Source organism: Rhinoraja longicauda, chromosome 4 (genome assembly GCF_053455715.1).
Source record: "Rhinoraja longicauda isolate Sanriku21f chromosome 4, sRhiLon1.1, whole genome shotgun sequence".
In the NCBI taxonomy this organism is placed as follows: Eukaryota; Metazoa; Chordata; class Chondrichthyes; order Rajiformes; family Arhynchobatidae; genus Rhinoraja; species Rhinoraja longicauda.
The window spans coordinates 81,345,636-81,372,880 of NC_135956.1; the positions used below are offsets into that span (position 1 = coordinate 81,345,636).

The following is a 27,245-nucleotide window of genomic DNA, read 5'->3' on the forward strand; positions in this document are numbered from 1 at the left end:
ACCCAACAGTGGATAACCTGGCGCAGTCTCAACAGACTGCGGACAGGCATAGGCAGGAGCAAATGGAACACGCTGAAGTGGGGATACACTGAAGAAGTGGAAGACTGCGAGTGCAGACGGGGCCTCCAGACTATAGAACAGCTCCTGAGCTGTGACTTGCTGCATGACACATGCACTGCAAAGGATCTTGCAGAGGCCAACGACGTGGCACTAAAACTTGCTCGCTATTGGCAAACAGCTGTGTGATGACACGAATAAATAAATAAATCTTCTGCCAAATAGGTGCAGAGAGAAGAAAGGATGACTAGGCTGGGTCAAGTCTTTGCTAATGTTGGCTGCTTTTCCGAGGCAGCGAAAAATGTAGATGCTATATGTTTTCAATTGGCATGGTGTCGACTTCGTTTTAGTAATGCTCTTGAGCCTAGTCTTGGATTGTAAGACATGTTACATGCTTTGTGTAAAGTTCTTAGTGTTGCTGTTTCTATCAAGCTGTATCACGATATTTTCTGGCATACAAGTGTGAATGAGAGAAATATGTTGCTGCAGCTTCCTTCTATATGTGGAATAAGATGAAAAACAAATCTCCGTATTAATCAGTCATATGGACATATCAGCAATAAATGCAGGAGTAAGTCATTCTGCCTCTCATTCCTGACAGATATTCTAAAAGATCAGGATTGATCTTCTACTTATATTCCTTGATTTCTTTAAATGTCCAAAAAATGATTCATTTTACCTTGAATTTACCAACTGATTGAACCTCAACAACCGTCTTGAGTAAAGAATTCCAAAGATTAACTACCCACTGGGAGAAGAAATTTATTTGTCTTTCCATCCTGAATGGCCAACCCCTTTTCTTCAGGATTGTGACCCCTAACTGCTGATGGACAATGGAACTTAAGTATTTTATATGTTTTACTGAGACTCCCTCTGCTTCTTCATAATCCAAGAGAGCAAAGCAGCAGTCTGGTTAACTACAGGACAAAGCTCCAATCCCAGCAATCAATCAATTGGAACCTCCATTGCAGTCCCTCTATCTTGAGTAGAAAGACTAGACCTGTACACAATATCTCAGGGGCAATCTCATCAGGAACCTGTCAGAAGTTTTAACTTTGTACATGAATCCTTTTTCATTGAAGACCAGCACATTGTTTACTTTCTTAATTGGATGCTGTACCTGCAAGCTAACTTGGGTACAAAGATAATGAGGTCCCTATGAAAAAAATGGCACCATTCAATTATACGCCATTTAAAAACTCAATGTTTATCTATTTTATATTAAAGTAGACAACTTTGTATAATCCACATTATGTTCCATATGCCATTTGTTCACCCATTCATTTATTCCTTCTACATCCACTTCTCAGCATTTTCTTTGCGACCCACACTGTCACCTAGATTTGTGTCATCAAAAAGACTCATTATACTTGGATCAACAGATATAGATTATGAACTGCACAGGCCCCAACAACGATCCCTATAGAACCTATCAATTCCTGTCTCCAAACTGAGTGTGTATAAGGGAACCAGCAGATGCTGGTTTAAACCAAAGATAGATACAAAATGCTGGGGTAACTCAGAGGGATAGGCAGCATCTCTGGAGAGAAGGAATGGGTGACATTTTGGGTCAAGACCTTTCTTCAGACTCTTGTCAGGGGGGAAGGGAGATCAGTCTGAAGAAGGGTCTCATCCCAAAACGTCACCCATTCCTCCTCTCCAGAGATGCTGCCTGTCCCGCTGAGTTACTCCAGTATTTTGTGTCTATCTTTGGTCCAAACTGAAAGTGATCTGTTTGTTCTGCTTCTTTGTGTTCTGTCATAAAATAAATTTTGAATGTATTTGGCTGATGATATTGAGCCTGTGGCGATATTTATTCAGGAAATAGAAATGTAAAATGATTATTTTAGTTTTTTAATCACGCATCTTATCTGTGAAGAAATGTTTCATATTTCTGAACTCATGCTCTTTTGGAAATTTGTCTTAAAGTAACTCTTAATATGAATTTTATAAATTGAATTATTTTTTCCAGTAAAACTTTGATTGATAACTCTACTCACAAGAATAAGTTATTATTTTTCCAATAATGGTGAGTTATTTAGCCAGCTTCATTCTCACCAAAAGCACACACTTGCTGAACTTTTATTCTTGCCATTCTATAATCAAACACAACAAAAATGTTACTGAACAGTTTGTATATATATATATAATATGATTTAGAATCACACAACCAAATGAAGACTCTAATGGATTACTCACAATTGTAATTCTTGATTAACTGCATGCATTAATGGTTAATGTTTTAAACAATGATGGTCTAAAACCTTATACAGTTGAAAACTCTCTACCATAATATAAAATAAAAAGAGTAAATGCTGGAATACTGAGTAGATCATGCAAAATCATTGGAGAGCCAAAGGTTAATACCTCAGGTCGATGACATTTCACCACTTGACTTTTCTCTAACTTGACATTGTATATAAAACAAAATACAAGATATATGATAAAATATATGATAAAATATATTATGCCCAATAAAAATTGTGCACAATATGTTTCTGGGGGTTTCTGATTTTGTGATTGGAATTCATTTTTTATGATTTCTGTTAGCCAATTTTGCATTGGCAAAGGGCCAAGGCTGGATTGTTAGGTTGCAGGCAAAGTGATGAAGCACAAGGCATAGAAATAACAGCATCAAATAAGAGGAAGCCTTCTCATAAACCCCAGACGTGCAAAAGTGGAACCTTTGCCAGCAACTTTCTGGGGATGACCATCAACTAGAAATTCAACTAGAATAACTACACAAATGCCGTGACTAATGGACAGTTCCGATGTTGAGTATTTTGCAGTAAGTGCCATGCTTTCTGATTCCCAAAGGCTGCCTACCATCTAGATTGCACATCGGGAGTGTAATGATTTGGCCAGATGGCTGCAGCAGCAACAATACTCCAGTATTTCACCGATATCTAGGTTAAAGCACTCCTCTAGAGCAGCAACTCATCCATAAATGTATACTTCCACCTTGGGCTACAATATGTACTCTCTTGAGACTGAACTGCAATAACTCAAGAGTACTTCCCAAATCTGTTTCCTCCATTACTTAAAAAAGCAAAAGTGACAGCTACGTGGCGACACACCCCTTAAAGTTTACCTCAAAAATCGTACATCACTCAAACTTAGTGTTTCACTGTTTGTTCATTTTGACTACCTCCAAAACTAGGGTGTCCTTATCTAACAGCATTATGAGAGTATCTTCACTCCATGGGACAGGTGCTTACTTGCAGCGCACTGTCATTTTCTCATGGTAATTTTAAAGAATAGCAGCCTTACCATGTGTTCATGTCTCAAGAGTGGTAAATATAGTAATAGATACAAACTTGATTCTTGAAATGACTATTGAAATAGCTTTAATATTATTCATTGCTGTGGAGCAGAGCTTCAATCGGGATTGTATACAATGACAAATATTTACAACACAAGTAACAGTCTAAATTTAAAGTGTAACACTGATTTTAAGTTCCTGCGTTTTCTTGAACACACAAGAACACAGTGGCTTAGTTTTCAATTTGTGTTTTGCAGTTGCAGCAAGTTGCTGACTGGATTTGCAGTCTTTGTTCGGTCTTGAAGTCTTGCCTTGATGGTTCCCTGGGCATCAACCAGTGAAACATAGGTCAGTTGTTGGTGCCAGGGGAACAATCAAGGCAATTAGTGATGGGTGGCCTGAGAGATGAGTTTGTGCAGGAAGAGGCAGTCTCTCCTATGATGGGGGAATGGTGACAATATGGGTCCAGAGCGCATTATTATACGAGAGCAAGTGAAGCTAAGTCAAGGGCAGCATATGATTCTGAGCGATGCCTAAAGGAATGAAAAAAACATGTAGAAAATAAAGGGAGAAATGCAGAGGGAGCATGAATAAATGTTCAAAGAAAATGATAACAAAGAGAAAGGAAAAGAAAATTGACAATTTACTTTTTGATGAAAGAGAAGTGTGAATGGGTAACATTTATGAAGCAAAACAAAATAGAATAAGGTAAATGCAGTGAGAAGCTCAGAACAAACATGAAACAGGGGAAATAGAAAGGTAATGATATAATAAACAGAGAAAATGGGAAAATGAAAAAATATACAAGAAAGAGAAAATGTGTGTGCGTTGCGTGAGAGAGAGGCGGGCGTGGGAGAGGGCGAGCGACAAAGAAGATAAGGATATGAAAGTAGAAAGTCAGGAATTATAAATGGAGAGATAGAGAAATTGTACAAATGATCGGTATGTTGGAAAAGCTTATGATAATGCAGAATAAAAAAAAGAGCACATGTGGAAAGAAGTAAAGCGATAAAGAATTCAGAATCAGAATAGGGACAATGAGAAAAGGTACAGAATGTGGATAGGAAAAAAGAATGAGGAGAATGTCAAAGGGGGAAGGGGAGAGCAGGGGGTGGGGGGAATAACAGGGAGAGACAACCGGGAGACAAACTAGATGCAAACCTGAGAGGTGAAATATTCATATAAGAGAGGAGAAAGGTAAATAATGCAGGGAGATAGATGGGAAGGGAGCTCAACATTAGCAAAAGAAAATGAGCAAATTTATACTCCAGATGGAGAAAGGAACGGGAGAAAGAGGGGAAAAAATTGCAACAAAAAAAAGTGTAATTTTTTTTTAATAGAGTTGGGAAAAAAGAGGATGCTGAGGGATGAGAGAAACATCAAAGGAAAGTGACAGAATCGTGTGACGGGGGTCGAGGAAGTTCCAAGGTTGTTATGATCGACACTGGGGAAAATGAAAATTTTGATAAGTAGACGGATAATAAAATAAATAAAATCACATAGAAATGTGAGACAAGCCAACATTGAGGTAGGATGTGATTAACAGGTAAGTGGGAAATAAAACCCGAGTTGATAAGAGGAGGGGGAAATTTAAACTGAGTAATAATTTTTTTTTAATAAAAAAAGGTGAAAGATAGCTGGCGGAAAGCGAATGAAATAAGAGTCCGGTGAAGGAAGAAGAATATGAAAGAGTGTCAGAATGAAAGAAGGGAGGAGGTGGACAAAAAGGGAGGCTGCTGGTTAAAAACGGTGCACACAAAAGATTGAGAAAAAGGGAAAGGGAAAGATCAGAGCGGCAGCATTTCAGTCACCAAGTCAAGCGTTAAGGAGCGTGTACTTAAACATTTCCTAACCACTCAATTTTCATCGACCAACCACTGTATTTAGTATTCTCCCCTAGTCGGTACAAACACGCCTCACTAAGTACTTTAGAGGCAATTTCATCGATTTTCTTTAACAAATAAAAATAACGATTGTACAGCAACAGTTCGAATTTACATTGTCAGAATTTGATAGTCGCCATTTAGTGGGATTTTTTGAAGAAAAAAATGGAGACCTGAAACAATAGTGTGTGGAGCCTGACACAGACATGGCCAAAGCAGCCGATTACCTTGATCCTGCAAAGCAAATATAAATCTGAAATGTGTTTCCATTTCATCACAGAACATTGTTCAAAGATATTTAGAGAGCGTCGTGGTCCTAAACAAACAAGGTGCTAAAATATCGTGGCAACAGTTTTTTGTTTCTTAAGAGACACCAAAATAATTTATACCGCTATACAAATTCAAATCTGCTATAAATATCAGAGATTATTATTCGGTTGTAGATCATATTACAAAAGCGCGCAAACGAATAGAATACATTGTTTGCGCATATAATGCGAAAATGGTAATTTATTTCTATTTAATTTTGCAGCGTTTTAAGGATAACACAAATGCACAATCGAATGTTTAAAATGTTGGTGTATGAAATATTTAAATGGGCATCATTAATTAAGACAAGACCGCAAATGAATGCCGTACTTGTGAAGTTTGTAATGAATGCAAGTTAATTATACACCTTTGATCAATGGATTAAGTGAAGTATTGTATTTGTTTATTTTTCCCATGAAATAGCCCTTTTTTCGTTGTGGGAGGAAATGTTTAGTTGTAAATGGTGTGTCACATTTAAACGCTTTGATAGATTTCCGTTTATCGAATCGATCCAAAACCAGATCAATTGGATAACGGTAGTGTTTTACATAGGCTACATCTAGTCTGTATTACTCGATTAAAGATTATTTAACGATTTGCTGGTCTGAGGATTTAATTTGTTTTCTTTCGAAATCTCAGGAAATCTGAAGGTATGGGCTTGTAAGGCACTAAAATGCTTTCAAGGTTTTTACAGATATAAACAAAAAATATATATATACAGTGATATTAAATACAGAATGATCAATGCACTAATATATATGTCTGCCATGAATTAGACGCAGTTAAGTACAGATCTTGGGTTCCATGCAGAATCGCGGGAAATATAGGCGTGAATTATTTGCGTTATAAAATATGATTGCGGAATATTAAATTAAAGTCAGATAACTCCGCATTCAGAGAGGCAGCACTCAGTACCGAATTTATTTATCACATTTTTCTGCTGGGCCTGTAGCGCTGGACACAGGGGATGTCAGACTTTTAAATCCGTGGGCTTTCGCGAACGTTTTTTTAGTTCGTTTTCAATGACGGTGTCCAAGAAAGAAAGGATCGATAAAATTCCTGAGGTAAAACAATCTTAAAATATGTCTTTTGTTTTTTTTTTGTTTCCTTTCAAAAGTTGAACAATTTGTGGTCTGAAATCGTAACGTTGTATTCTATTCATTTCTCGCATCTTTTGCATTTGGGTGCTGGAATTAACAAGGATAGAAAGTGAAAATTTCTGCTGTTAAGTAATAGGAAATGGTGTATATATTTCTGTGTTTATAAACAATGGGCCGAACCCGGGAGGAGCTGATGGTCAGCATGCTGTCAAAGTGATGACCTTTTAAGCCCCAGAGGGCTCCAGGCGTGTTCATCGTATACATTTCCCTTCAACAGAGAGAGAGAGAGAAAAAAAAAAGATCTGCTACAATTGTGTACAAAAATAAATCCCTAAAATCAAATTACAAAGACCTATAGAATAAAGGATTGATAGAGCGGGAGATGAAACACAGGTAATGCACGAACTACTTTTTTAAACGCGTTAAAAATGTATCTAAAAAAAATAATCCTTATCAGTTTGTAAAACACTTTTATATTTAGAATACAATGTTATAAGAGTGCGTTCATTCAAACGGAGTTAGTAGATTGGATCGTGGAACGTGGGTGAGGAATTTAAGAAGTGCGTTTTAACCATGAGAATTATTTAGATTTAAATTAATTTAAGAAACGGGACGCTATTGTGGTCAACATTATGGATAATGGTTATTATTGCAAAAGTTTTAGCCCTTCTTTTGCTACTTTTATTTTTAGAATCGACAAAGTGTAGCAGGTTGAACCGTAACTTGGAGAGTGTTGGAACTTCAAGCCGATCGATATACCTTTATTGTTGATATGTGAAATCGTTTCTCTTAGCACGGACTTCTTTGCTTTATTTATTGAATATAGGATATAACGTAGTTTTGTGCGTTGTCCATTGCGGATCTGCTGTGTGTGTGATTTCTTTTTCGGCTTTCATATAAGGTACTAAGGTTTTGTCTTTAAAAAAAAAAAAATACTTAACACAGCGCCTTTGGCAAATAGCCCCCGAGGGGGGAGTGAGGGTTATCGAGGTGTCTCGGGCACGGGTCCCTAACATTTAAGCAGTACTGATGGGTTGATGTGGAGCGATCAGAGAGTCCCATAGAGAGAGAGAGAGAGACGATGTGATAGACAAGGAGAGAGAGAGATCAAGAGGCGAATTGGCGGCCACCGTACACAGAGACCCTGGATAGAGACCTCTCAACACAACAGCAACATGGAACAGAAAGAGGGAGGAATAGCATGCGAAAGAAAGAGACAGAGAGAAACATGTGCTGTTACAGTTCTGCTCTATCTCGCCCAGTCTTATCATATCCTCTAGCCCAGCTCTGAATAAAGTGCCTTCGATTTTCCCCCAGATAAGTGGTGATCTCCTGATTTTCTCATAACGATTAACATCCTTAGTGTCTTATTCGATAGCGACTATTAAGGGTGAGGGACAGAAGAGTACATACGGCACAAGAGGTAGTAGGGTTTGCCAGCTCTTCAGAACTATCTCAAACAAAATCAGCTCCCCGCCACAACCGCGCGTTATTTCAGTTTAAATACAATCAGGGATATAGACACAAAACATTAAAATAGAGGGGAAATTGTAATTTAGATTGCTGTTGCAAAGTCACGTCAGTAGATCAGATATCAACGCAATCAATACAGGTAGTGTTCCGCTGAAAAGAAGCGATTAGTAAGGAAACGACGAGCTGGGTTTTTGATTTTTAACCTTATTCGGTTCTTGAGTGTGACTGGCGCTGGTCATTTTCATTTTAAAAATCTTAATTAAATAGAATAATTATATTTATTAATAAATATAAGCCATTGTTATTTTTATATATATATATATACTGATCGCCGTTTCGATTTGCCTTCTGTATATATATTTTTCCGATAAATTATGGAAGTAGCATTTTTAATTTTTTTTAAATGCTCTTCCCTTTTAATAAAAAAAACAAAACTCCCGTTTTTCAAGCAAGAAACTCGGGAATTTTTTTTGTTGTATATCGATTATTTTTAGCACTTCCCCTTACTTCTAGCTCTCAAAATGCTTATAATTGTATTTGCACAGCGGAGGCAAGACAGTTTTCCTTCCAAAAACAAAAAAAGACGACCCCCGTGTTTCGTTATGACCCCCCCCCTCCGGTGTAGAGACCTTTTGTACATAATGTGACTTTTTTTTTTTTTGTTTCGTTGAAGTGAACCTGAGTTTGTGAGAATAGATCTGCGCTTGTGTGTCTGAGAAAGTATTAATCACACCGCTGGTCTAATTGTGCCTCTTCTCCCCCCCCCCCCCCCCTCCCTCTCTCCTCTCCCTCTCTACCCTACCAACCACAAACACACTTCACTCGCCCCCACCGGTCCCCCCCTCCCTTCCCTTCCCCTTTACTCCCGTCAGTGTTAAATCAGAGGGCGATTGTTAAACCCCTGTGTGTGTGTGTGTGTGTGTGGCTTTGTCTTTGTCCTGATGCGGGACTGTTAGCTGCGTTATGTCCTGTGTCTGTGCATGTGTGTGTATGTGAGTGTGTGTCTGTGTGTGTCTGATATCTCCCCCTTCCTTTCCCCCCCACCCCCCACCGCCCTCCCCTCCCATGTGTGTGTGTGTGTGTGTGTGTGTGTCTGAGTGTGGAGCCGTGGGTCAGATCGGCGACCCCTCTCCATTCTCACCCACCGCGGCTTTTCCCCCAACTTCAAAGCGTCAAGTCCAATCTTTTGAATGTTGATCACCTCGCTAATTACACCTTCCCGTCGTGCATCGGTAATGAAGACACATGCGCACTCAACTTAATCAGCCATTTTTTACAGGGCAAAATAATTAGCAGAATAAAGATATATCGGATTTTCATTTCCAGTTTCCCTTTCCCCGTTTGCGGTCGCAGCGCCGGCGAGAGTGCTTCAACCCCGGGCCGGCCCAGAGGACACACACACACACACTTTCTTCTGCCCTGGGATCCTTTCTGTGGTGTGTGTGTTTAATTTGCAAAAGCAACCGGGGCCAGTGGATGTGACAGTAATTAGTCATTATACAAAAAAAACAAAAAAAAAATTAAAAGAAGAAGAGAAGAGGCTGCGAGGGGGAAATAGTAAGTTGCACTTTATTCAGCGGTAAGCCAATATTATGTCGCAAAAACCCAAGGAGCCGCGTTATCGATTCGCACTCTTTTATCATTACAGACTTGGCTGGATATTTCTCTCTCTCTCTCTCTCTCTCTCTCTCTCGTTCTCTCTCTCTCTCTCTCCCTCCCTCTCCCTCTCTCCCCCTCTCTCACTCTCTCTCTCTCTCCCCCCTCTCTCTCTCCCCTCCCCTCTCCCTCTCCCCTCCCCTCTCCCCTCTCTCTCCCTAGCAAAACATAACAAAATGGTTTATATAAACGCGATTTAAATAGGATTTTTTCTCTCTCTCTCGCTCTCCCCCTTCTCCCCCCTTCTCCCCCTTCTCTCCCCTTCTCTCCCCCCCCCTCTCTCCCCCTCTCTCCCCCCCTCCCTCTCTCTCTCTCCCTCTCCCTCCCTCTCTCGATCGCTCCGGAGAGAACGGGTGTACCTGGTGTTTACACAAGTGCGTTCGTGTGACTTTTGGGACGTGTAGATATACATCAGAGACAAGAGACCGGGCTGTCAACTTGCCTTGCCTCCCTGTGAAACTATTTCCAGGCAGAACTTGCTCATTCTTTCTTTCTGGGGGGCTCTGAGAAGCAGTTTCTGGGTCGGAGAGAGACAAGACTGGGGAAAAAAGAAAGGTGTCGAGGCTGTCCGAGACTCGCACTTTTATGTTCTCCATCGCCGAACTGTTCACTTTATTCCTGCCGTCTTTTCCGAACCAACAAAAAAAAAAAGAGCCGATATAACAGTAGCAGTTAGAACAAACACCGAGTTAATTCTATTACTAACAAAACCCATATCATCTGTACAAAGGAAATGTTGCATTTTTGTTTAATCCACGGGCCAGTCTTTAGTCAAATAACCATTCGCTCTTTAAACAACAAAAAAAAAGAAAGCACTCTTTTTTTTCTCTCCAGATGATCGTGCCCTACTTTAAACAGCAGTTAGTTCTCGTTGTTTTTGTTGGGGGTTTTTTTTTTGTTACCTGGCGGTATGGCAGTGCGGCTGAGGGAACACGCAGCTCGGGCGAATTGAACTCGTTCAACCTGGGTCGGAAGCAGCCGCAGCAGCAGGTTGTGGCTGTTTATTGTAGGCTTGGTGATCTCGGGGTGATGAGAATCATGGTGGTGGTTGATGATGATGAAGAGCTTGAAGGCAGACACGCTCCCCTGGTCCCTGGATCAGCCCATGTGTGTGTGTGTGTGTGTGGGTGTGTGTGTGAGTGTGTGTGTAGGAGACTGTGTGTGTGTGTGTATGTGCGTGTATGTGCGTGTCTCCTGCCTCTGTATCCACTGGCGGCCGCTGCTCTTTCTGTCAAAAGCCGAGCTAAACTCTTCGTCCCCAGTTTGTATCGCACATTATCCGTTTCGGCTCATCCCCGTGTGCCTCTAAGTATCTTTTTTTCTTCTTCTCCCTAACACAATTCGGAATTCCAACCAGCTAAATCCGCGCCTCGGCTCTTATTGCCTTAACTCCGCTGTGTTCAGTGCTTTTTTTTGTTGTTGATTATTATTGAAGCTCGTATATAGTAGCCCTGCCTTTTCGTTCGCGGCAGACTTCTGCGATTGGGACACGACAGTGACACGGGGATCGATCGTTTAAACTCAGAGCAAACGCTGGGTATGTAACGCACTCTCTCCCCTTCATCACTCCAGCAACAACTGTGGGCTAACAACTAAACAAATCCGACACGAAATCTAAGCTAAAAATAGAGAGAGAGAGGTCCACAAAGAGCGTCGAGTGGAAACGTTTAATTTCCAAGATCCCGGAGAATTGTTGGCATTTTTTTTTTGATACGAAAAAGCTCGATTACCTAAAACTGTGGCACCACCAGAAATAAACACTTTCACTTTTTTCCTCTAATGTCTATAAAGGTCGAAAAGGAATCAAAATACATACGGCTTAGACGGGCGAGTTGATCTGCGATACAATCTTTTTCTGTACTTCTAAAAGGAACAACCGATGGATTTTGCAGTGGCTGTAAATACATATCTATATAGACACACGTACATATGGATTATGTATATGAACACAGGGACACGTATAGCGACAGAGGTATTTTGTGCGAATCGGTTCTTGTTTCGCGTCTTTTTGTCTTGGACGACGAGACTGAGATTGTTTTTTTCAGTAATTGGACGATGCCAAGTGTTAAAATTTAAAAATTAATTTGATACACTAATAGATACACTTTGGTTGAGACAATATCCCATTTGTATTTTTGCCCCCAAATTTATTTGGTCAATGGCCTTAATAAAATCTCTAACGCTCGTAACAATAGTTGCAAATACAGTAGGTTAACTTATTAAACGTTGTTCAGTTTGGAATGATTAAGAACGAGATTTGTATAGATTATTATCATGCAGTACTGTCATTGACGTTTGCCACGTTACATCCACAATTAAATTAGAACCTTATCCCTCAATTACAAGCCTTTTACAAAATGGTGCAAGAAACGTCTGTTTTCTCGCAATCATTTTCTTTAATTTTGTATTGATATTTTTGAAAACCTTATGCTGCAAAATGGCTAATCAAATAAGAGGGGATGGGTGAATCAGTTCATAAATTCCATAATATTCTCTTGGCACTTTAACCATAAGCTAAAACTTACACAGTGAAATTAGATTACCCACAATAACAATATTATAGCCTGCGTTGGATGAATGCAGAACTGAGGTGGCTTTGTTGATTGCAAGGGTTTAATGTTGCATTTCAGAATCTGATGTGGTTTAGTCTCCCTTCCATTAGCTGGAAAAACCCCTGAGGTTTTACAATTATTTCTTAAAGATAATACATTTAACATGGAATTGGTAGGCAGAGGAAAACTCATAAAGGCAAGAAGGAAAGCCCTTAATAACTCTTGAGATTCAGACATGTTCAGCAGTAAGATTGGATCTGACTTCACCAAGGGTCGACAATGTGTCATTTCCATGAAGCCAAATTGCCCTCACCCTATATGATATTAATGTGCAAATCAATATTTCAGGGATTAAATTTCTCTCCTTCATTTTTTATGGTTTCTACCTCAATAAGTCTCAAGCCTATTAGAAAAGGCTTAGTGATTTAAAATCCTTCTGTGCAGTATGGGTAGTTGTGGCCTTTTATTTTAATCTCTTTCTTTTACAAAGCTTGAAACACTGATGGTGACCCAAGGAATCTGGTCGTCTCTGTCAGCACATGCTCAGTTGTGCATTTGACCCATGATAAGTTGAACGCCTGAGAAAGCCAGATTCAGATTGTTGGCTGTTTCAGGGAAATAGCGTGTTAATGATATAACAATATGCATTCTAAATCAATAGTTCTACTTTCAATTTAACAGTAGGAACCAAATGATTTAGTGACCGCTCAGGTCAAATTCTCTGATAATTTGATAATAAAACCCTGCAGACTTAGCAGTATAAGATATAGTTTGCAACAAAAAAAAATAATGCCTTTGACAACAAGATAAAATGTCATTTGAAAAATATAATAACCAAGTTAACCACTGATATAAGAACGTTAAATTCAAAGTTCAGCAACTTTATTGATTGGCAAAAATATTTTTTGAAATGACATATTTTCAGAATATTAATATTTCCCTTAGATATTCTGCCTGTCATTTGTTTTCGTTTCTATAAGTTATCACGAAGAAATCGCTGTTGATGCGAAAGTGATGTCATCAAACTTTATTAAGGATCAGCAGTATATCTGCCAGTCGCTATTGTTTGAGTCAGATCTATAAATAGCCTGAATATAATTAGTGATGCTGGGTCTTCATATTTCAATCACCAAGTGAAGCCATGGTGATGGTTTATTGGCAGGTAAAAGCCGGCAACATAGGACACCGTGGCGGAACTTGACAATGGTGCTGATTTTGAATTGTTTTTGTGCATATCGAGACTGTGAGCAAATCTATGGCATATTTAGTGAACAGGCGTACTTCCGAACATACATACAAACTTTCGTAAGCTTAAATTATTGGCGGAAATCTAACAACGGATCAATGTTACTTTTACAGCTGTGCCAGCAGAGTGCAGTTAAAATAGCGGTCGAATCAGGTCACGATTTAGCAGTCTGGAGTTCTGGAAATAATGAATAAAAATTGTAAAAGGAGAATTATTTGACCAAAACATTGCAGAGTCTAATCTAAATCTTGTTTATCGCATGCAGATTTGTGCATGTTGCCTGTGTGTGGTTGTACGTCAGGATACAGTAAACTTGAATGAGAAGCTAGCATTCTTTGTAGCAATGTGGAGAGTGAGCATATGCTGGTGTTGGAATGCAGTTGCTGTTTCGCTGGAGTAGCCTTATTCTTACTGCCGTTGGTCCGATGCTGAATGTACAGGCCTCAACCCAGGAATGAGTGTCAATTTCAAGTACCTCTCTCTCTTTCTCGCACCCTCTGTCTCTTTCTCTTTGAAACATACGAACCACTCAATTGAAAGGAAGCATGCAATCCAGTTGTTACATCAGAATGTGAGAAAATGGTAAAAGTGAAACTATTTTGTGAACGTGAACCATCTGGATGAAGTTCAGATGCAGCTGCATCAATTTTCGTACACTGCGGAACATTTTTTCCAGTCAGTGTAAAATGTTCCTTCCTAAAAATGTGGAGCAGGCTCGCTCAATTTAGTCTGCAAAAAGAAATGCATACGGAAAAGGACAAAGGTTCCTTAATTCGTGCAAGCTGTCCGTCCATTCTCCTCAAAATTCCTTTCTCGTTTGCTTTGAAAAGTTATATCTATTTCATATGTGCTGCTGTTTCAAATATGTGACTTTAGAATTATTTTATACAGATTCACTATAAATAGTGCCTGTCTATCACTATCAACAATATGAACAGATTTGATTCCAATAATCAACCAATTGGAATTAAATAATCATTTGTGTAATTTCTACTTAGTTTTCCAGTCGTTGATATTTAGGGAGCAGGTAATTTTACCATTTGAGTGTAATGTACAGTCCACAAGTAGAAGTGTAAATGCTGGAATGATTTCACAATGAATAATCAGTGTGTGCTAATTGTTGTGCGACGTTGTCTAATACAATTGAAGCAGTGTCTAGAGGTCAGAAATCCTGGCAGGTTGGTACAGTTCACATACCCACAACACCAGCAGCTCTTGTGAGTGGAAAGATAAGAAGCTAGTAGGCTTAATGTATTAAGTGTAGGGCCCTTCCGTTTAAGCCTCGGGGCGATTTTCTTTTCTTTCGAGTTAAAATCCCTTCTTTTAGGGTTTAGAACTTGGATGGAGTTCAAGCTAAACAGCGTCTGGGGAAAGTGCAAGTGAAAGGTACAACTTTCATGTAATTAGAACTTAATTATATTAACATATGCAAATTGTTAATTTAGAGGCTTGTTGGGTTGGCAAAGATCAGGCGAGCACAATTGCATCATTGTACTGGAGAAAATAATAGATCTTGAATTGGGTAGAGGAAACCCATAACTAGCTATCTAATTTAACTCATACCATGGTAAAATTTCATTAGTCACCATGGTAACTGGGTTAATTGTGCTGACTAATGTTCAGGGCTGCAGAGTGTCCTAAAAGAAAGCCTTGTTTGCCTAATCCACCTTACAACGACACTTGTTTGTACATGTTTCCTTTGTATAGGAATTTGCATATGCAAACGAATAGTTTTTCTGTCTCATTTGTCATGGTTCTTCATTACCCATGAAGAGGACATTGTTGCCAAGCTTTTACTGTGCATCCTAAGACAGTGTGGTGTCAGCCAGACCAGCTGCATTCTTTCATAATTTGTTTCTGATTAATAGACCAGTTTCAGGTTCATTCTATTCAGACCTTAGCAAGGAAAGGTCAATTCTGTTGCTGAAAAGGGTTTCCGCAGTAACTAAAGCTGTTTTTCTTTGACCAATTAAACCACAGCTTAAAAGCAAGTGTAGCTTTGCATTGTGAAAATACCTTCACTAATAATCTCTCTAGGTTCTGATAACAGAATATGAAAAAGGAAGAGATTCTGCTTTTCCAGAATTAATCCTGTTTTTTTGACAGAAACATAAACTGATATAATTGCTTTTCAGTTGGAGAAATGGAGGTTTATAGAAGTGTGAAAGCATCGGAAAAGGATTAGCATTATTTTACATAATGAAAAGTACTGTTGAATGGCAGAGTGAATGGTTGACTGAGTGACTAAGATGAAAGGAAGATGAAAATGCAGGCTCTTCCCCCCCACCCCCTCACCCAATGCTCAGCTCACTTTAAAGATGTATTTGTCCAGGACTTGAGAAAACAAGCATAGTCTCATATTTCAGCAGTTTGTGGAATTCCCTTGGATTTTCTCATCTTGTGAAGTAATATGTATGATAATGGTGGAGTTTGGGCTGATAAACAAAGGTTTGTATACAAGAGAGTTACATGAACATGCCAGGCATGTCACAGACCAAATATTGACCAGCATTGTCAAGGAGGTTCAACTATTTCCTTTGGTAATTTTTTCCCCCAATAAAGGTTACAAGTAGTATTGCAAAGAAACATAAAGATTGATAATCATGTAAATAAGTATTTGTCAGCTGATCGGCTTATTATGATGTGAATTATTTTTTAAACGCTTAAATTAAAATCTCTCCCAGGGATATAATTTCAAGAAAATTACTTTTTATTAGTTCACAGCTGTCAAAGTGATGAGTGATTTTTTTTTGTCATTTAGAAAGTGAAGACACCATAGGTGCAATTTTTGACAACATTAAATGAGACGTTTTCCTGTTTATTTATCCCTTTAGTAGGTTTCACAAGGATTTAGGCTGAAATAAGTAACATTTTCAGGCCCCAAACAAATGTAGACATAAACGATCAGCTATTGACCCCTATTGTTTGCTGGCAGTTCACAAAACATCTATATGCACATATTTGCCATTTGAATAAAGGTCTGGTCAGGTTAATTTTTAATGCAAAATTACTTAAGCTGAAAAAGATTCAGCCGACTTTTAATGTCATATAAAGTCAAATCACAAATAACAGCATATCGATATTTTAACTTGTGTGTGTTTTTTTAACAAGCAAAATGTGATATATATTTTATTTCTCTAAAGATTGGCATATTTTATAATTGTGTTAAACACATTTAATAAACTGTCATGTGCTGTAATTGGCACATTTCCAGTCTCTGCAGAATTGAAAGACAGGCAGGTTAGTAGCTGGTTACAATTTGCCCCTGTTCTGTAGCATAGAGGAGGAATAGCTAAGTGACTTTAAATTGCTAAAATAATAATTGTAAGTCTGTTGAAATAATCCAGTAAGTCTTTTGGACAGACTATATAAATGCAATTGTAACATTATGAGCGAAACTCCTGTGTTAAAAAAGTGGTAATTAGCAACTTAATGTGACATGGTTATTAGATTTATTTTGATTCACAAAATAGCTTTAAACAATCAAGCTGCCTCAAGGTACTCTTATCTGTTTCATTTTTGCTATGCTGTGTTAAAATTGCAAAGTATGAAATCTGTGTGCTTTAGAATTACTCTGATTACAAGTACTGGTGGAGATAGGAAGCTTTAAGTATTTTCCACTGTTGATATAATTATATTTTACTGGCTTATGAAATAGTGAGTGTATTGGTACACTGACAGGAAAATAAACAACTTTAGATGGAATATGAAATTGACAGTTATTATTAGTATATAGTTAGCTTCTGTTACAGACTTGTGTAATCTTGATAGACCATATTTTCAAATGGAGAGATCTGCTTAAATCATATTTTCAAACCGTTCAAAATAAAACAACCTTTTTTTAGCAAAGATAATCATTCTAATCTATTTTGCAACATTTATCTGTAATTAATGATTTTTTTTAGAATTAAAAAATGTAAAAGCAGAATAACATATTTCAAATACTCTACAACAATAAATGTATCAATTCATTAGATTCAGCATTAGACTGTTACCGAGATGAACAAAGAATCCCAAAATCACGAATTACCAGTACTCATTTAACGATATATTTGGTGGGGAATGGAACCGTGCTTGAACTATATAGAATAACAGTTGCTCAAAAAAACCACACTGAAAGCAGCCTTTCACAGACGTGAGAGCGATCATAATGGTTAAACATTTCCTTTAATTGAAATGCACATATATCTGAACAATTTTGCTGTAATATTTGGAATATCTAACTATACTAATGTCATTGTTTGCAATAGTAGATCCAAACGCATGATTAAATCCATAATGGAAAATCAAAAATTATAGGAATATTGCATTTTTGAAATTATTTTGTTATCTCCTTGGAATACTGCAGGAAGCAGGCCATTCCAGATATGCTAATGTTTCAATTAATTCTAATTTGTTGGGAAGCTTTTACGGAAATATTTGCTCATCACCAATTCACATTTTGTTTACTGGGAATGATTCAAAGTTTAAAATGGGTGGAGCCTTCTTCATCCAAACAATGCTGCCAATATGAAATTCCCATTTCAGCTGAAGAGCCGTATCGGAATTAGCTGTGTGTGTGTGTGTCTGCGGGTGTGTGTGTGCGTGCGCGTGTGCATGCGTGTGAATGCGTGTGGGAGAGAGAGAGAGACCTATGATCTATTTAATGTAAAATGGCAAAGGTTAAGTGAAATCCACTGCAAATTATATAAGCATGTAGTGTATCTTGGTGAGATAGTTGGGGAAAGCACTTCTCTCTAAGATTAAAAAGCTGTCGCAAATTGTACACAATGTGTATGTATAAATTATAATCTGCTCATATGTAGATGTTTTCTCAGGTGATCAGTAATAATATAAGGTTTTAAAAGGTGGCATGAGGTTACAACAATTAACGTAATATATTGAGGTTCATCCACAGCTGTTGAATGATAAAGTCTGTATGAAGTAGTTTGATGGGATATTAGAACTACATAATTCATTGGAATTTATTGTGCCTATGGTACAAACAAAAGCTATTAGGACATGACATGTATGCAGAAATTTAAACTTCATGAAAGACTCCATCCAATCTATTCAATGTTTCCCTCATCAGTTTATTCACTTTCCATCATGGATGCAATTAAATGTTGGTATTTGTTCTTGTGAGAGTTGTAGATTTGACAAAGAGGTAATGTCTTTAACCAGACGAGCATAATATGCAGATTTTCAATTTCCACGCCCAGCGCGTAAAGGGTGCCAGCAATTACCTGACACAATAGACAGGGCAAGTACTGTGTTGGTACAGAGCTTTAGGTTTTGAAGTAGTATAAAAGAATGGTAAGGGTGTTCTTTTGCTGAAATGACGCAGGTTGCAAAGCTGGAGTCATTAAGCTCTGCCAAGTGTTGTTGGTCATAGAGACCCTTTTAAGTGCTTGCTGTCACCAAGCAAATCACAGGGAGCACTTTCTCCAGCTCACCTCGATTTATTCATGAACCAGGCTTCACATGCTACTTCGCTTTGTCCTTGGGCCAATAAGAAGGGGCAGGTGCCAATAAGAACATCACTTGAATTGTTGCCCCCACCACAGATAGCACTTCAGAGGAGAAGGTCAACTCCACTTTTGAAGGTGTCGTCTTGTAGCTGAGCCCCCTAAGTCAAATATGAATCGACAGGGTGAAAATAAAAGTAGATTCTTTCCACCTCAACATCAGGGTTTTTATTTTAAGATGAGTTAATCATTAGTAATTTTAATTAGGCTTGGGTTTCTGATCTGTATATTGAACATTCAACTGATCTGTCATTTAATTGACATTCACAGTGTAAATATTTGTCATTGGTATCAAAGTATGTAAAATTGACAACTTCTGTTTGTCTAAGCAGTTGGGTATAAAATTCAAGGAAACTTTACAGTAATGCAGTACAGTGCAATCTACCTTCCGATTTCCAAAGCCCATCGCCAACAACCCCTTAACCCCACCACCGCCTCTTCCCTGAAACATGGGAAGGATACACAACAGACAAGATATCTGCAGCACTGCTTACAGAGGGGCAGAGGTTGAGTGGAGTCACTGAAATCCCTTGAGAAGCACTTACTAAGTAGTCTTCTCATATCCTGTCTGATCTGAAGTGTAAGGGTCCAAGCAGATATTCCATATATGTGCAGGTATTAACAGCCAATGAACATTATTTTAAAGGCAACATCAAAAAAAAAATCAGAATCTTGGAAAATGAAGATATGAGCGCTAATGGGATGGAATCTTTTTTGCACATCAGGAAAATGCACTGATGGAAGCTAATGATTTAGTTGTGGATAAAGTAGTCATCTTGTGCAATCTGATTGCAGTCATGAGATCATTTGTCATGGATGAAGTGAAAATGTCAAGACCAATGTGTCTGTGAGTACCAAAGGGGGCAAAAGGCCTTTCAGTGCCACTTTTGTGCAGTGTTCGGGACCAGCATAAATGGAGCTCTGGGGAGATGCGGGGTTAGTAAACTTGAGATTATATATTCTCAAGATGGTAACATTTGATAAAGTAGGATTCAAAAGGATAAAGATGGGGTTGTGACATTAGACTTCAGCGATAGCTGAACAGTGCAAATAAATTAAACATAAAAATGCAGCCTTTAAGGCAGTTATGTGTAAACTGTGGATTTGCAGAGGAGAATTCTGTTTCCATGTCTTTTAGATAATTCAAGGGCATTTTAAAAGATAATTTTTAAACAATAGTTGATTTCACTGTTTTGTCATTGTGTTGACAGTTAACTTATTAAAAATGGTTCAATAATTGATATGGCAGATGCACAGACTCTGAATGAAATACTCCCAAGAAATGTTCACATGGTTCAAGGTTATGAATATTGTTGCAACATTGAGAGCAATTGTTTATTTTATAAATATTAACTCTTATAGCTCAAAGACAAATAGATCATTTCTTAAGAGGAACCAAAAAAATCAACTGACTTTATCTAAAAGAGGCTTAATTATTGATTGGCAATACGTGTTTTAAAAGTATAATGAGTTAAAAATAGGAGCAACTGGATCACACCTTTTCTGTTTTTCTTCATTATGGGATAATTAGATTATGATTCAGAAAGAAATATCAAGTTCAAATGCAAATACCAATATTGCAATTTCTGTAATTACTTCAGTCCAGAAGAAGCCATTTTGGTTAAATCTATCATTGTGGTTCCTTATTTAAAAAAATATTTAAATGTATTGAAAACTATCATTATTAATGTTGAATTATTATTTCTGCCCGGTAGATTTCCAATGACTTTCGTAATTTTTATATAACATTATCACTTAAAATAATAGCAGAAATATTGTCAACAACTAAAGCACTGCAGTTTTTAAGCGTTTCTTGGCTGCACAATTAATATTGAATGTCCTGATGCGTTGTTAATTACAGCCATTTATTGTCTGTTTGCACTTAAACCTGAAACCTCATCAACATCCTGCTTTAGGTACTGTCTTGTGGGTAAACTTTAACCCTCAGCTGCTGTTCTCACTAATCATTTACCTTCATTATAGTCTGACAACTAAAAACTTGCTAATCGCTCCTAATACAACTAACACTGAGGTGCTAAAGCTGGATAGTTTTGTAACTATTTAGTAGATAGTTTAGTTCATTCCGATGCTTTATTTTAGTGTGAGCAGAGTTACACTGCCCCTAAAATAATCAGCCCGAGACCTCGATTGTATCATCTCAATTTTATCTTTGACTGCATGTGTAGCTTTGAAAAACGAATCACCTTTCTATTTATTTTCTCTCTCCCCTCTCCCCAGTGCAAATTATTAGTAAAAATAAAGTTTAGGATGCTGCATTATGCCAATAAAGCATACCTTTAAGCAAATCAATAATATTTATTATGGAATGCAATATCGTAAGTTGTCACAGTGGCCGTTTGTCCCGCGGACAATGCAGGTCTGGCTTGCAATTGACTCTTGTCCTTCTTTGCTGTCGGAGGAAGGGTAGGTTGTGTTAATAAATGTCCATTTCTGGAGGAGCCCCCGCATCGGAAGGCGGCACTTTCCTCGTGATTGTGTGTCTCATCACACACACCACCAGTTAGACGATGCTGGTTCAAGAGTTGTTGTTGGGACCTGAGACTTTCACTTCAGTCGCTGCTGCTGCTCCTCCTCGTTGAAGCATTTTGCAACCTCGGAAAATATAAATCACTAGCAAAATCAATTAGTCATTTCTCTTTTTTTGTTGTTGTTGCTGTTGTTTTTTTGGTGCGGAGATTGGTTCTTCAGAAGCTTGGTCGCAACTCTGAATTTTGCCAGCGCTCGGTGCGATGCAACCAAAGAAGAGGACGGGCGAGGTGCTTTATATGTGAAAGGTATCAGGCAGTAAGTTCGTGATGATGCACGGGCAGGAATGCAGAGAAGGTGATTCAAAGCCAAACCCACCGCTGCTTCACTACGAGACGGAGTTTCCGCGGAATCCCACGCCGTAATTTCAACGGAGCCCAGGGACCAGTTGACCAAAGAGTTGTGGCAGGCGTCCGAGCAGCAACAGCAACAACACACACACACACACACACACACACACATTGCAAGGAAGTAAGGTCGCTGGAGCGGACAGGGGAGGGGGATACAGCTTGAACTCAGCAGCACTTGGTCTGTGTGGAGTCTTCTGGAGGACCGCTGGGGGTTACAAGCCTGTGCAATCAGGTGAGAGAGGGGGTGGGAGTACTACTACTACTACACTGGCCGGGGCTCCTGTTTCTGCCTGGTCTCCAGCGTCGTCCCTTGCTGAAATTGACGTATGTGTGCGGGATACTGAATGAGGGCAGTGTCGGGTTCAACTGCGAGGCTCCACGTGAAGAGATGGCAGGTTGCCGCTTCTGACAAGAGACTTCCACGAGTGGTGGCAACTTGGGAAAAGTACCAGAGGGCGAATGGAATCATTCTCCATGAAGGACGCATTGCCTTCAGGGGAAGGAGAGAAAATCCATGACAGAAAGTAAGCCAAGTCCCTTGAAAATATGTCGGATGAAACCAAGCTGAAATCCGATGCATACATGGAAGAACTCGTGTAAAAGTAGCTTTAAGCATTCAAAACATTCTGACGAAAGTAGTTTTAATTGCAACTTGAAGTCGGATGTTGTTCGACTGCTGCAGAGTAAGCATAACATTTTAGCAGAATGCCTTTTGGAGAGTGAGGGTATTTTTTTTATCACTGGGTGCAGATAATTCTTTGATTCCATTCGGCCCAAATGTTCTACAGCGTTAATGTTTAATTTACAAACAGTATACAGATTTTAACCATCATTTTTTTTGGGGGGGGGGTGTCTATTTATGTTTAGTGCTTTTGAGTATAACTTTCACAAAACAACTTGAGTTCATTTCCCATGTGTTGTGCTTGTTTGTCATTTCAGTTTTAGAATAAATGGTACGCTTTATTCACATTGTTTTACTGGCTTAAGCATCTATAGGGAAGTGTAATTTTAAGACTTTTGCATTATTTGTAGTGCTGTGCTTACATTTAAAAAAAAATCAGTGCATGATCATTTTCCTGAGGATGTTTAGAATTAGGAACGAGGACAGTAGTTTTGCAGATCATCTTGGACAGAACCCATATAATATATCAATGTAAATGAATAACTTTTTTTATTAACAAATTCAGGTCCCATATTCCTGTTGCACCTATCTTTTTTCACTAAAGATTTTGCTGCTAAAACTGTGCTAATAGCTATGGAATGCTCACTGGGGTACCTGGTCTGTGATTACGTTTTATGGAGATAATTACAGGAGAACTACCCTTGAAGCAGGATCTGTGGCAGATCAGCTTTGAACTCTTAACATTTATGGTGATTCTGGTTAGGTGACTCTAGGAGGAGCCATCACTGGATATAAATTACCTAATAATTATATCGGGATCTGTTATGAACATAAATAACTCTGAGTGAAAATGTCAAAACCTGCAGTGACTGGAAAACTGCTCAAATTAAAAGCAGGAGGGACAGCAGTTTTCTCACTTATTGCTTGTGCTCCCCTTCAAAGCGATCCAAGTGGCCTCTCAATGTTTATGAGGGACTGAAGTAAAGTGAAATTACACATTCTTGAGTATTGAGTCTTAAAATAAACATGGCATTAATAATTGTTCATTAATAGTCCAGAATAGTGTACTGTACCCACGCTCTTGATTCGCAATGGCAGCATGGATTTGGGTTCATTTGTAAATCTGAATCTGAATTGCTAACTTTGCATTGAATCCTGATCAGGAACAATTTTGTCTTGTTGAGGGGGTAAAAGAATGATGTTCTGCTCAGATGAATGCTTGTAAAAAGCTGCTGCAGTATGCAGTACTTTCAAACTGTGTACACCTTGCATTACAATATAAGATGTGATTGACTTGTAGATTAATATTTATTTAGCACAGGGAAATCAAAGGGATTAACCAGTCATCATTTCAAATCTAATCCTTCTTCGCATGGATGAGACAAAGGGAGGGTGATTAATGTACATGAGACTGTTAGACACACATGAAAATCCTTCCATTTCATCTGTGCCCGATTCTGTTGTATACCACTTCCCCATATGAAAAGCAGACCGAAAAATAAGGGGCTCTACACTTTCCATTCAGGCCCTGATTCTGATTTCTTCACACGTCAGACGAAGTCCGGTTACCAACCTTATTCTTCCCTTTGTGTATAACACTCCAATACTTCAAACTAAAGGTAATTTTGGATGTTGATCGATTCAGTTAAAGAATTCAGTTAAATGCTATAAGGAGAGGAAGATAAAAAGGGCACTCTGAAAAATACTTGTATTGTTTTTTACATGTAAAGATAATATATTACATGTAAATCTTTTTACAGATTTATCTCAAAATTATAAATCCACTTTTTAAAAATAACAGCGCGTGTTACCGATTTTATGCCGAATATTCTAAATTGAGGAAACATAGGAAAGTTAATAAGAGCAGCAGAATTTACTGGCCAGTCCAGCTTGTCTATTGCAAATAATACACCAACTACATGAGGTAAAAGAGATAGAAGTTTTCTAATGGCAGCGATGTCTTAACTTCAGACAAATGAGACCAAGATGCAGGAAAAGTCTTAGTGCAAGAGGGTGTCTGTGTTCGTATAGTTTTATTACACTGGGACTTGTTGTACCTTTATGAAGGGGAAGACCTTGTTCATCCACGTTAATATCCTGGCAGTGGATTATTTTGTGTGGCAATTCATTGAAAAGTAGGTTGTTATAAAAGACATTGGATTACGATTGTAATTTATAAGATGATATAAATAATCAGATGTCATTAACTTTACTTCCAGCACACCCAAAAGCTGCATTTATTCTTAGAATTAAATATGCAGAGATAGCCTGCCAAGGTTGCAGATGTCACATGTTGACTGATTATTGGTGCAAAACAACTGGCTTGATTAATCAAGAGCTGAACAATATCAAAGACAAACTTCGACTGGCTTAGGTAGCATAAAGATACACATATTTCCTTTATTTATCTATTTATGTACAGTTGTTTTTCTTTGAAATCTTAATGTCAATTTAGATTTAATTTCTCCACCTTTTACAAGACAGATGTATATTTTGTTTCAGTCTTCCATTCAAACTTAATTACCTTCCTCGTCTTTGTGGTGACTTGGGTGGAAAGTTTTTGCCAAGTCAAAAAAGGTCGTCACACATTCTTTTGCAGTTCCCTTCATTAATTCATCCTTGCAGGAGCACTTTCTATCGTGCTGGGAAGGTAGAAGGGTGTAATAGAAGAGCCCTGAAACATCAGCAGGAAGCTCTAAGCTGGTTAATGCAGTATAATTGTCTGGACATAGGCTGCCCTTTGTTTGTGCGGTTCACTTCAAATCAACTGTAATTAACTCCAGAGTGTTTCCAGATTGCCAGCAAAAAAAAAAAATTACAGCTTTTCTGTTTTAAATTGGAGAGCCCACAAATACATTAGCTATGCAGATTGCTTTACCTTAATTGTTCCTTTTTGATAGTGAAAGAATGTGTAGTTTCTCAGAAAAAAAAATGTTTTGGATAATTACAGAAATATTTTGTATTCAATGACCAAGAAACATCGTAGTTTTTGTAAACACACGTTATCTGCATTAATAGCAAGAGTTAAAACAGCCACACTTTCTATATCAGTAATGCAATAAGCTGCTGGCTTGTTACACTGTAATTTTGTTTAGGTAAGTGTGCAATAGGGATATCATAAAAAATCTCCCATCATATGGGGTAACATGGGCTACAAGAACATGTGGCTGAAGATATCCTATGAGCAACTTCAAATGTTCTGAACGATGGCCAGTAGACTGAGAAAGATAAAGGAGAATTCATTCAACTGAACATAAGTTGACAATTGTTGACCTAAGTCACATTAATTTAGATAGGAAAAGCTGAAGTAATCTAGCATAATTATCGACGTTTATGTAAAATATATGGTACCTGTATTGAAATACATGCAAAAGACGAGGGCAGTAAAAAAGCTGTTTAATTCTTCACAATCCATGACCAGCAAAACATGTACCACACCCATGCTGCTTCTGAGCATGGATTCTGCAAAAGATTAAAGGAGGTTACAGCCCAGGAAGGATATTTTGTGAATGTACCTAATAACACTGCATTTTGTGTCAAAGAATTGTCAAAATTCAAGGCAAAAGTTTGTACATAGCTTAAAATTTTTTTTTTTGAATGGAATCGAAATGTGGATTTAGCAAGGAAGGGGCTCGATGCCAGTCTGCTTTGATGGATTTTTCATCAGTCGTTTGTATCTGGCAACAAATAAACAAGTATAATTACACTTGTGAAGGTCTATTCATTCCTTTGTCAGGATTAGATATATGTGCAGTTTTCACACTGATCCTCTCTTTTGTCTTTACCTAACTTGGTATGACATATTGATAGCGGATTTGGTATGTGGGGAGAAAGGCCACAGCAGAGGCAATGATGACCTTTAGGAAACTTGATATAATTCTGGCATAATTGTGTTTGGTTTTAAGGGAGTTATGTAAATTATAACTTTACGTGAGTCAAACTGGTGTTTTATGTGGCTAACTTTTAACCTGCTCCTAACACTACAAGTAAATAATTGAAGTTAAATAAAGGAACTAAACAGCAGATGGAAAAACAAAAGGCCAAGAAACCTATTGCCCTTTTTTTTCCCCAGCACTTAACAGTGTGACAAACCTAGCATTCCTCTGCCATTATTCTCTTCTCTTGATCTGATCACATTCTTTTTAATCACTTCTCAAACAGTGTCTCACTGGAAAAGAGAAGAAGGCTGGGACAATCTCAATTAAAAAACAGAGGTATAATTGGCATTTGTGATTCTAGTTCTTTGTTCCAATGGGAACTGAACATTCATTCAGTGCCGAGACATTGCCCTATTGTTTAACATGTACACTTTTTGTCAGTTAATCTTAGTGTAGGAGTATCGATTATTTTGCTCGTAGCCGTTCAACCTGTATTTGCTAAGGAGGAAGACACAAGTCACCAATTCAATCACAGGTGAAAGTCAGTTGTTTGTATTGAAAATTATAAATTTTGTTATTATAAAAATTTAATTGGAACTATGTAAGGAATAGATATAAGCATTAATTTAGGATTATTGATCAAGATTAAAAAATGTGTGTAAGTAAGGTAGCATTTATTTAAACTCGAGCAAATGTGTTACAGATAAAACATCAAAAGCATACTTGTTAAGATTTTTTTAGATGTTAAAGTCTCTCCAGCTATTGTCTGAAGAAGAATTAAGGGCTTTGGTTTGCTTGTCTGC

The 27,245-nt window shown here is 38.1% G+C and overlaps 1 protein-coding gene and 1 long non-coding RNA gene across 5 annotated transcripts in view; one reads left to right on the top strand and one right to left on the bottom strand.

The window, feature by feature from the left end:
* Positions 1-11,239, bottom strand: part of LOC144592921 (uncharacterized) — a 36,569-nt gene extending 25,330 nt beyond the window's left edge. Inside the window, exon 1 of the long non-coding RNA XR_013547191.1 lies at positions 10,643-11,239. This is a non-coding gene — a long non-coding RNA (uncharacterized LOC144592921). The remainder of the gene's footprint in view (positions 1-10,642) is intronic.
* LOC144592920 (zinc finger homeobox protein 4-like) overlaps positions 9,421-27,245 on the top strand; it is a 250,559-nt gene continuing 232,734 nt past the window's right edge. The window contains exon 1 of one of the 4 annotated variants that reach the window (XM_078398186.1): positions 9,421-9,641. The gene's annotated coding sequence lies outside the window, so the exon portion shown is untranslated. Of the gene's footprint in view, positions 9,642-11,568; positions 11,713-22,420; positions 22,467-24,133; positions 24,184-27,245 lie in introns of those variants that run through there. The other 3 variants (XM_078398188.1, XM_078398187.1, XM_078398189.1) reach the window with 3 other exon arrangements.